Source organism: Heterodontus francisci, chromosome 30 (assembly GCF_036365525.1).
Source record: "Heterodontus francisci isolate sHetFra1 chromosome 30, sHetFra1.hap1, whole genome shotgun sequence".
In the NCBI taxonomy this organism is placed as follows: Eukaryota; Metazoa; Chordata; class Chondrichthyes; order Heterodontiformes; family Heterodontidae; genus Heterodontus; species Heterodontus francisci.
Window position 1 is genome coordinate 60,150,512 of NC_090400.1, and position 11,700 is coordinate 60,162,211.

The following is an 11,700-nucleotide window of genomic DNA, read 5'->3' on the forward strand; positions in this document are numbered from 1 at the left end:
GGATCTGTGATTGCGAGGAGCACGTCGTCGGCGTAAGCCGAGAGGATGACCCGCATGGCCGGCTCGCGCAGAGCCAATCCCGTCAACCTCCTGCGAAGCAGGCACAGGAAGGGCTCCACGCAGATGGTATACAATTGGCCGGACATGGGGCACCCCTGACGCACTCCTCTCCCAAATCGAAGGGGCGCCATCAAGGACCCGTTAACTTTGACTGGACACTCTGCGGCAGCGTATAAAAGTCCGGGCTAAGATCTTATAATCCGTGCTGAGGAGGGAGACCGGACGCCAGTTTTTAAGCAGGCGGAGATCGCCCCTCTTCGGCAGCAGGACGATGACCGCCCTGCGCCACGAGAGGGGCATCTCCCCGGTCGCCAGGCTTTCCCCCAGGACCCGCGCGTAATCGTCCCCCAGGACGTCCCAGAACGCCCTGAGGAACTCCACGGTCAACCCATCCAGCCCTGGGGATTTGCCCCTCGAGAGCTGGTGGAGGGCGCCAGTCAGCTCCGCCAACGTGAGCGGAGCCTCCAATCCTTCGGCGCCCTCCGGGCTGACCTGCGGCAGGTCCTCCCACAAAACTCTGCGCGCATCCTCGCTGGACGGATCCGGAGAGAACAACGCACTGTAATACGTCCGGACCAGGAGGCCCATTCCCTCCGGATCCGTGATGGAGGATCCGTCGTCGGCCAGCAGCTCGACGAGCTGCTTACGGACCCCCCGCCATTTTTCCAGCGAGTAGAAGAAGGGTGAGGCGCGGTCCAAATCTTCCAGGATCTGGATCCGCGACCTCACGTACGCGCCTCGGGACCCTATGAGCTGCAGGTTCCTCAGCGCGCCCTTCTTCTCTTTGTACGCCTGCCACAGGGCCGGGTCCGCGACGGCATGACCGAGGCGGGATTCCAAGTCGAGCACCTCCCTCTCAAGGCGCCCGATCTCGGCTTCCCGCCTTTTGGTCGACCCCTTCGCGTACTCCTGACAGAAGACGCGGATGTGAGTCTTGCCCACATCCCACCATAGCCTCAAGGAGGGGAAGCCCCCCTGCTTCCTTCTCCAGTCGGCCCAGAATCGACAGAACGAGTCCCGAAATCGCACGTCCTCCAGCAGCCGGTTGTTAAAGTGCCAGTACGCGGACCCCGCCCGCGTGCGGAGCGGAGTGAACTCCGCCCACACCAGCCGGTGGTCCGAGCACGGCACCAGCCGCATGGAGGCTGCCGAAACGCGGGAGACGTACGCCTGCGAAAAGTAGAGGCGGTCGATTCGCGACCCCCCTCCTCCAGACCTCCACGTGAAGGCGCTGGAGTCGGGATGGAGATTCCGCCAGACGTCCACCAAGTTAAGGGAGCTGATCAGTCCCCTCAACTTCTCCACCGACGCTTGGCCGCGCTGGGGACCGGAGCGATCCCCCACCTCGAGGGTGCAGTTAAAATCCCCTCCGAGGATGATGCACTCGCCGCTATCGATGGAGCTCAAGAGAGCGGACACTTCTTCAAAGAAGCGCGCTTGCAAAGCGCCGGGCCTGGGCGCGTACACGTTCACAAAGTGGAGCGGCACGCTACCCAGGCGAACGGCGAGGTGGAGCAAGCGGCCCGGCACTAGCTCCTTGACCCCCAAGATCTCCGGCTGAAAAGTCGGGGCCAACAAGATAGCCACCCCACTAGAAATAGGGGTGAGGTGACTCATGTAGACCCCACCCTGCCACTCCAGGAGCCAGGTGGCTTCGTCTCCCGGAACGGTGTGGGTTTCCTGCAGAAAGCTCACCGCGTATCTCCCTTCCCTAAGGACTGAGAGATTGTGAAATCTGCGGTGAGACCCCCTGCTGCCGTTGATGTTGAGGCTGGCTATGGTTATCTTCATGTCAAAGGTACTTAAAACCCGTCACCAACAGCTCACTGTGAGGAGGGAGTGGAAGTGCACCTGGCCCTCCACTCCCCCAGCAACCCATTGAGGAACACATTAAAACGGCGCCTCTCAACCAGTTTCACGTCCGCGCGCTTGCCCGCTATCTTAAGGGCGGCACGGACGGACTGGATGATCAGCGCCAGATTCGACCAACGGTCGAGGGCCAGCTGAACTTTATTGCGGCAACCTCTGCAAGCCGCGAGGAAATCCCGGAGTTCCGCCGTGGGGATGAGAGGAGATTCGGTGGGAGGCACGAGGGACTCCACCACCTCACTGGCGATGGAATCAAGATCATCCTCCGTGCCCCGCACCGAATCCCCATCCTCCTCCGGGTCGTCACCGCCAGCAGCCGACACATCCACCACACACTGTGGGGCGGACGTCCCGGCCGCGCCAGCTGGTCCCGCCTCCGTCACGATCCCACCCCCAGGATCGATGGCGGAGGAGTCCTCTCTGGGTTCTATTGTGAAACTGGAGCCTGTAGGCACCAGCGGTTCAGGACCCCCCTCCACCTCCATCCCCAGGCCAATGACTGGTCCAGGGGAGACAGAAGTTCCGGACTCCGGGAAACCAGCCGGAGCCGAGACTGGAGGCGGCGAGAGGAGGCCATCTCCCGCTCCGCCAGCACCCACAGGCCCAGCAGATGGGGCAGCATTCTCAGTTATAACTGGGTCGGGTGTCTCCTGGTTGGTGGTGGACTCCGGCTGGGAGGCCCGACCCTCTGGGGCCTCGCCCTCCCCTTCATTCAGGACACCCAACCCAGTAGCAGTGGCGGAATGGGCGGTTTCCCCAGGCTCCCCCACCACAAGCAGGGCCCCACTTACTCCTTCAGGAGGGGCCTCACGTACCGGGGCCATCCCCTCCCCTCCATCCTGAGGAATAGGGAGCACCTGCCCGGACTTTGCAGCCTTGGTGGTGGCGGTAGGGGGCACCTGAGGACCAGAAACAGGAGGCAGCTCCCCTCCAACAGATGGGCTCTGCACCTCAGGGCCCTGTGTTATTTCTGTGGAGGGGTGCCTTCTCCTCTTTTTCGCACTTGGGCGCGGAGACTCAGAGACCTCCATGTCATCAGAGGCCTCCGCCTCCGCACCCTTTTTTCCTTTTTTCGTCACCCTGGGCCTGAGCCCAGCCCTGGGACAGGTGGATTCCATGGGAATGGGCTTTGGGCTGAGCTCAGGCTCGGGTTGAGTCAAAGTGTCCAGGGGACGCGCCTCACGATGTTTCTTTTTTCCCCGCGTCTTCCTTCCGCTCGGACGGACGCTCCCCTCCCCGCCAGAGGCTGTGAAAACCACAGCCTCCGGAACCGACTGAGCGGTGTCTGTTGGATGTGCGGGGGGAGTGGGAGGAGGTGCTGTGGAACCACTCTGGGCCGCCGAGGTGGAGCTGGCGGCCGGGAGGTTGGGGCAGTTCTTCCGAACATGCCCCACCCCCTTGCAGACGTGGCACCGCGCCCCGTCCGAGGTCCAAAAGACGCGGTAGGCCGTCCCCTGGAACTCCACATTAAATTGGCCCTCCGTGTCCTCCTCCCGCGCCAGCTGCATAAATAACTGGCGGCGGAAGGAGTAGACATGTTGGAGGCTGTGCTCCCGAAGACCAAGCCGGACTGGGGTGATCCCCGACCTCACCTCCCCCAGATGGTGCAGGTGGGGGAGGAGGAGCTCACTGGGAATGAAGGGTGGGACGTTGGACAACATTATCCGATGCGCAGTGGCCCCCAGAGGGTCCACTGGCAGGAAGGTCCCCCCCACAGTGAGCCCTTTACTCAGGGCCAGGGACACCGCCCGCTCGGTCCTCAAAAAGAACACAGCCTTCCCATACATCTTTGAGGCCGCAACAATGGCCGAGGGGCCGACAACCATGGCCATTGCCTTAACGCAGGCCTCAATAGACATGTTGGGGTGGGGATAGCTCTTCACCCCATGGCTGCATGTCAATAATTTAAAGGGTGACGGGGCCACGTGGGCAGCCACAGAAGCTGCAGCTGCGTAGGTAGTAGAGGGCCCCGCCACCGGTGATGAAGGGCTTGCCATGGGTCTAAGAGCTAAACCCACCCCAAATTGTGGACTTGCACACTAAATAACAGATTCACAGAAAAATTTGAAAAGACAAACAAACAAACAACAGGTTAGTGGAGAGGCTGAGGTAATAGAGGAGAGGCAAAGGCAGGCTGGAAGGGATGACTTGCTTTCTGGAGGTGGTGCTCACAGTACACTTAAAACAGTCTTTGAAGTTGGTCTTCCGGTCTTCTGGTTGGGGGAGTCGTCTTCACCTGGGTCAGCTGAAGCTGCCCAGGCACTATCTATCCCCTTCCGTCTGTTTAGCTGGGCAGCTTCAGCTGACCCAGGCTTGGCAATTGGGGTGGGGAGGGAGCTTTCCTGTGTGCTTTTGCAGCAGCACAGATTCCTGTTGAATTGGCAGCCCCACCCCTTGTTGTTCCAGCCACTTGTTCCTCCCCCAACAGTCCAAAGTAAATTACTGATGTTCAGCACCCACCTCCAGACAAAGCCTTGTTTCCAACAAAAAAAGAATGTCACTTTCTTTTCTTTTAAAGGTGATTGTTGTTGGAGTTTTCCTCTGCTTGTTTGTAGAAGCTCTCCCTTGCTTAGTGTAGCTCCTCTCTCCACCTCTGCAACCTCCAACTGCCACCAGCACTGTCAGCTGCACCTCGTTGATGCACTCAGGCTCCCAAATCAGTGGGCAGCTAACCCCAGTGCTGTACCTGTCCTGGGAGTGTTTGATGGGGACAGTGTAGAGGGAGCTTTACTCGGTATCTAACCCCTGTGCTGTACCTGTCCTGGGAGTGTTTGATGGGGACAGTGTAGAGGGAGCTTTACTCGGTATCTAACCCCGTTTTTTTTAAAAATAACTTTATTAAAACCAGATAAATAAAAAAAAACTCAAATTAAAATGCCATTCTCGGCGTTGACAATGCACTCCAGTCCCTGCGGTGCCCACCGGTCGCGGAAGGCCTCAAGCGTACCGGCGGACACCGCATGCTCCTTTTCCAGGGACACCCGGGCGCGAACGTAACCGCGGAAGAGGGGCAGGCAATCAGGGAGGACGGACCCCCCGACGGCCCGCAACCTGGACCTGTGAATTGCCACCTTGGCCAGGCCCAGGAGCAGACCGACGAGGAGATTCTCCTCCCGGCCCAAGCCCCTCCGCACTGGGTGCCCAAAGATCAGGAGCGTGGGACTGAAGTGCAGCCAGAATTTGAGGAGCAGCCCCTTCAGATACTCAAAGAGGGGCTGCAACCTCGCACACTCCGTATAAATGTGGAACACGGACTCGTCCAGGCCGCAGAAAGTACAGGTGGCCTGGGAGTCCGTGAACCTACTTAAAAGCCTATTGCACGGGACTGCTCTGTGCAGCACCCTCCACCCCAGGTCCCCGATGTAAAGGGGGAAAACTCCCGCGTAGAGAGACCTCCATCGGGGTTTCCCCTCGCCGCCAGATGGCAACGCGGACCGCCAGGGCGTGTCCGGCCGGCTGACGAGGGCGAGTGTGGCGAGGGGGCTCGGGAGTGCGGAGCGATCCCGGCCGAGCTGACCCCCGCTCGGCCGGAACTGCTCATTGGACCCAGGCCCTGAAACCCTCCTCGGGAGCCGGTCCCGCACAACCCGAGCCGCCTCTCGGAAATGCCCTCCGTGCCAAACCCCGTGCTGTACCTGTCCTGGGAGTGTTTGATGGGGACAGTGTAGAGGGAGTTCTAACCCCCGTGCTGCTACTCTTTCTCTGCACTGAGTTCTTTAAATTCTACAAACAGCAAATTCACAATAAAACCCTGTTGGAGGCAAACCTGCTGTTGTGACATCAGCAAAGAAGTAATATTTAAATCAGGCAGACTCTACTCCAGCAACAAAACATGATCTCAGCCCCTGGCATCAAAAGAAAGTTTTCAAAGAGTTTTACCAGTAAAAGAAAGAACATTTCTATAGCACCTTTCACAGCCTCCGGACACCCCAAAGAGCTTCACAGACAATGAAGTACTTTTGCAGTGTGGTCACTGTTGTAATGTAGGAAATGTGGCAGCCAATTTGTGCACAGCAAGATTCCACAAACAGCAATGTGATAAATGACTTGATAATCTGTTTTTAGTGATGTTGGTTGAGGGATAAATATTGGCCCCAGGACACCGGGGAGAACCCCTCCCCCCCACAACTCTTCTTCCAAATAGCAGCATTGGGATCTTTTGCAACCACCTGAGGGGGCGATAGGACTTTGGGTTAACATTGATCAGGACTCAAAGAGGAGCCACAGAGAGAGACAGAGACAGAGAGCTGATCTGATGTCTGGTGTTTTATACTGTCCTGTTGATCGATTTCCCTGAAAACAGTTTATCTCTTTTACCAAACAGAATATTTTTATCCCTGTTAATGTCACTGTAGCTGAAATAAAACCGATGAAATGGTGGTGTGTCTAGTTCTCTCTGAAATACAATTTGTGGTTTTAAATATGCCAGTGTTTTCATATTGAAAGGATACTTTGCAGATAATTAAAAGGACCTGCACCCTGACAGAAAATGCTGTATCTGAATTATCTGCTGTTGGAGAGCACGTGTATATGGTGTCAGGTGAGGACTTGGGCAGTCTACAAAACATTGCTTCCTTTTGGTGTGGTTTGATGTGAACTTTCTAAATTCCTAAGTTCACATATAATGGTAACTGCTATGTAAACATGTCACACTGTAAGTACACCCTCCAGCCACTGGCGGTGCAGTAATGACTCAGGTCTGTGTCTCCCAGCTCCTCCGACTATATTGCAGAGAAGGTTCAAACGTCGGGTTGTCCAACATACAGCCCGTGGTCTAGAATCTGGCCTGCCAAAGTTTTCCATCCGGCCCACAGATGTAAACTGTACTCGGCCCTTCCTCCTCCTTGCTGCACAGTTTTTGCCCTCAGCCCTTGGCTTTCAGCTTCAGGGATGAGAAGTTCTTCCAGCCCGCCAAAGAGTTCTACCACTGACAATCACCCGCTCCTGCTGTTTTCCCTGAGTGAGTGCCTGCTGGGAAATGTAGTCCCTTCGGATGGAACCGTAATCCGGATTGACAGAGAGCACCATGTGCCTACATGGCGAATGGCTGCGGCCCAGTGCCGTGACCCCGGAGGTTAATGAGTGGAGACAGACAGACAGAGAGATAGAGAGAGACTGACACAGAGAGACTGACACAGAGATAGAGAGAGAGAGATAGAGAGAGACACAGAGAGATGAAAACAGAGACACAGAGAGATAGAAACAGAGACAGAGAGAGACAGACAGAGAGAGAGAGAGACACACAGAGAGATCGAGAGAGACAGACACAGAGGGAGACTGACACAGAGAGACAGAGAAGTAGAGAGAGAGACACACAGAGATAGACAGAGAGAGGTAGAGAGAGACAGACACAGAGAGACAGAGAGAGACAGACACAGAGAGACAGAGAAGTAGAGAGACACACAGAGATAGAGAGAGGTCGAGAGAGAGAGAGGTAGAGAGACAGAGACAGAGAGAGGTAGAGGGACAGAGAGACACACACAGAGACACACACAGAGACACAGAGAGGTAGAGAGAGACACACACAGAGAGGTAGAGAGAGAGAGACACAGACAGACAGAGAGACAGACAGACAGAGAGAGACACAGAGAGGGAGAGACAGAGAGGTGGAGAGAGACAGACACAGAGAGGTGGAGAGGGACAGACACAGAGAGGTAGAGAGAGACACACACAGAGAGGTAGAGAGAGAGAGACATAGAGAGAGAGACACAGAGAGATAGAGAGAGACAGACACAGAGATAGAGAGGGACAGACACAGAGAGACAGAGAGGTAGAGAGAGAGACACACAGAGATAGAGAGAGACAGACACAGAGACAGAGGTAGAGAGAGAGACAGATAGACAGAGAGGTAGAGAGGTAGAGAGACAGAGACAGAGAGATAGAGAGAGACACACACAGAGAGATAGAGAGAGAGACACAGATAGAGAGAGAGACACAGAGAGATAGAGAGAGACACACAGAGAGATAGAGAGAGAGACACAGAGAGCTAGAGCGAGACAGGCACAGAGAGGTAGAGAGAGACAGATAGAGAGAGACAGACACAGAGAGATAGAGAGAGACAGACACAGAGAGACAGAGAGGTAGAGAGAGATACACACAGAGATAGACAGAGAGAGGTAGAGAGACAGAGATAGAGAGGTAGAGAGAGAGACACACAAAGATACAGAGAGACACACAGATAGAGAGACAGGCACAGAGAGATAGATAGAGACAGGCACAGAGAGGTAGCGAGAGACACATACAGAGAGGTAGAGAGAGACAGACAGAGAGAGACACACACAGAGAGATAGAGAGAGACACACAGAGAGGTAGAGAAAGAGAGAGACAGAGAGAGACACAGAGAGGTAGAGAGAGACACACAGAGAGGTAGAGAGAGACACACACACAGACAGAGAGACAGAGAGAGAGAGACAGAGAGAGACAGAGAGGTAGAGAGAGAGAGACAGAGAGACACAGAGACAGAGAGAGAGACAGACAGAGAGAGACACAGAGGTAGAGAGAGACACACAGAGAGAGGTAGAGACACAGAGAGATAGATAGAGACAGGCACAGAGAGGTAGAGAGAGAGACACACAGAGAGGTGGAGAGAGACAGACAGAGAGAGACACACACAGAGATAGAGAGAGACACACAGAGAGGTAGAGAAAGAGAGAGACAGAGATAGACAGACAGACAGAGAGAGACACAGAGAGGTAGAGAGAGAGACACACAGAGAAAGAGAGACAGAGAGAGACACAGAAAGACACAGAGGTAGAGAGAGAGACACACAGAGAGGTAGAGACACAGAGAGGTAGAGAGAGACACACACAGAGAGGTAGAGAGACACAGAGACAGAGAGAGAGACACACACACAGACAGACACAGAGACAGACAGACACAGAGAGACAGAGAGAGAGAGACAGATAGAGACAGACAGAGAGAGTGAGAGAGACAGACAGAGACAGACAGAGTGAGAGAGACAGACAGAGAGAGAGATAGATAGAGAGAGACACAGACACAGAGAGATAGAGAGAGACAGAGAGAGAGAGACAGACTCAGAGGTAGAGAGAGACAGGGACAGACACAGAGAGGTAGAGAGACAGAGGTAGAGAGAGACAGACTCAGAGGTAGAGAGGCAGAGAGAGACAGACAGAGGCAGAGAGAGGCAAAGAGAGGCAGAGAGACAGACAGACACAGAGAGGCAGAGAGAGGCAGACACAGAGAGACAGACAGACACAGAGAGACAGAGAGAGACAGACAGACACAGAGAGGCAGAGAGAGACAGACAGACACAGAGAGACAGAGAGAGAGAGAGAGAGTGATCACGATCACTCCTGACAGATGGACATCGATCTGGAATACTCCACATCGCTACAGCGTGTGCGGGCAGACTTTGACTACTTGTGCAAGCAAATACAATGCCAGGTATCTCACTAAATCAGTGTTCAACATAGTAAATTAAATTATTCTTATTTAAAGCTTGTTCACAAAAATGCACATTGTTTGTTGTTTTTGATTAATAGTAAAGGCATCAAGATCGGTGCAGGCTTGGAGGGCCGAATGGCCTGTTCCTGTGCTGTACTGTTCTTTGTTCGAAGATAGATTTCTATTGCCTTTATTCTTCCCATATTTGCTCACTGGCCCCCGATGTTGGATATAATTTGTAATCTGCCCTTCACATGAAAAGGTTGGACACTCCCTGTTCAAACAGTTCTGTAGCTCTCCTTCCCGAGGAATCTTGAGTTTTTATATTTAACTAAATAATGACAGAAAATAGAAACTTTGCATATTTTAAATTTAAGTTTGTTAATTCTAAGTTTAGAGACCAAATACAGTCTCCAGATAAAGTGGGATGATATGATATGAGCTGGCACAGGCCTCGTTGGGAAAGCCAATACTTATCAAGGAGTCGAGGATTATTGGGGGGGCACGAAAGTGGAATTCAGGCCACAATCAGATCAGCCATGATCCTATTGAATGGCATAGCAGGCTCAGGGGCTGAATGGCCTCCTCCTGCTCCTATCTCTTATGTTCTATCTCCTTCCCAAGGGGCAACTAGGGATGGGTAATAAATGCCAGTCTTGCAAATGACACCTATACCCCCCCCAAAAAAAAAATTGCCCATTGTAAGTAGCCCTAAGACCAATTTGATATAATTGAGGGGCTTGCTGGACCTCTTTCAGAGGGCAGTGAAGAGTTAGCCAGGTTGGTGTGGGACAGGAGTCACATATAGGCCCAGACCAGGTAAGGACAGCAGGTTTCCTTCCCTAAAGGACATTAATGAACTGGTTGTTTTATTTTAAAGTCATACATTCAGCTCCTATTTTGATCGATTTTATGTATTTGGGGATAAATATAATCAAATTACTGTGAAATGTTTAATTTGCCCATACCCTTTCTTCTGCACAGGAGAAATCTCAGTGACTGAGAAAACACAGCAATGAATGAAAACTCCAGCCAAGGTAGATGGCAGAACGAGTCACTGAGGTTAGAGAGACAGGATTCTGACTGATTGCCAACACTCCAGGTGAACACAGCCTCACAAAGTCCCCTCACAGTACAATTAGCTGCGGTTAACTGATGTCACCTGTTGAACCAACAGTCCTTGAGTTGCTCAGAAACTCCTCTCTTCCTTATTATACCCTGGTGGTCTGGAGCAGAACCTCGGGTGAGGAATCACCATTCCACTGGAAGCTTCCGGTGGAGAACTTTCCCCAATTTGTGGAGAAAATCATGTGGAGTGTATGCTGGAATGTCACACTTGAACTGATAGGTCCTGAAATAAATTGTTCCTCGAATCGTAATCAACACAGCTTGAAACTGAGGTAGCACTGCATTGTCAGAGGGTCAGTACTGAGGGAGTGCTGCACGGTCGGAGGGTCAGTACTGAGGGAGTGCTGCATTGTCAGAGGGTCAGTACTGAGGGAGTGCTGCACTGTCGGAGGGTCAGTACTGAGGGAGTGCTGCATTGTCAGAGGGTCAGTACTGAGGGAGTGCTGCATTGTCAGAGGGTCAGTACTGAGGGAGTGCTGCACTGTCGGAGGGTCAGTACTGAGGGAGTGCTGCATTGTCAGAGGCTCAGTGCTGAGGGAGTGCTGCATTGTCAGAGGGTCAGTACTGAGGGAGTGCTGCATTGTCAGAGGGTCAGTACTGAGGGAGTGCTGCATTGTCAGAGGGTCAGTGCTGAGGGAGTGCTGCATTGTCAGACGGTCAGTACTGAGGGAGTGCTGCATTGTCGGAGGGTCAGTGCTGAGGGAGTGCTGCATTGTCAGAGGGTCAGTACTGAGGGAGTGCTGCATTGTCAGAGGATCAGTACTGAGGGAATGCTGCACTGTCGGAGGGTCAGTACTGAGGGAGTGCTGCATTGTCAGAGGATCAGTACTGAGGGAGTGCTGCACTGTTGGAGGATCAGTACTGAGGGAGTGCTGCATTATCGGAGGGTCAGTACTGAGGGAGGGCTGCACTGTCGGAGGGACAGTACTGAGGGAGTGCTGCACTGTTGGAGGGTCAGTACTAAAGGAGTGCTGCACCGTTGGAGGGTCAGTATTGAGGGAGTCCTGCACTGTCGGAGGGTCAGTACTGAGGGAGTGCTGCACTGTCGGGGGGTCAGTACTGAGGGAGTGCTGCACTGTTGGAGAGTCAGTACTGAGGGAGTGCTGCATTATCGGAGGGTCAGTACTGAGGGACTGCTGCACTGTCGGAGGGTCAGTACTGAGGGAGTGCTGCATTATCGGAGGGTCAGTACTGAGGGAGTGCTGCACTGTCGGAGGGACAGTACTGAGGGAGTGCTGC

The 11,700-nt window shown here is 53.8% G+C and overlaps 1 protein-coding gene across 1 annotated transcript in view; it reads left to right on the top strand.

Moving 5' to 3' along the window:
* lrrc75a (leucine rich repeat containing 75A) overlaps positions 1-10,679 on the top strand; it is an 85,575-nt gene extending 74,896 nt beyond the window's left edge. Inside the window, exon 5 of the transcript XR_010968807.1 lies at positions 10,318-10,679. The gene's annotated coding sequence lies outside the window, so the exon portion shown is untranslated. The remainder of the gene's footprint in view (positions 1-10,317) is intronic.
* Positions 10,680-11,700: the final 1,021 nt, after the last annotated feature.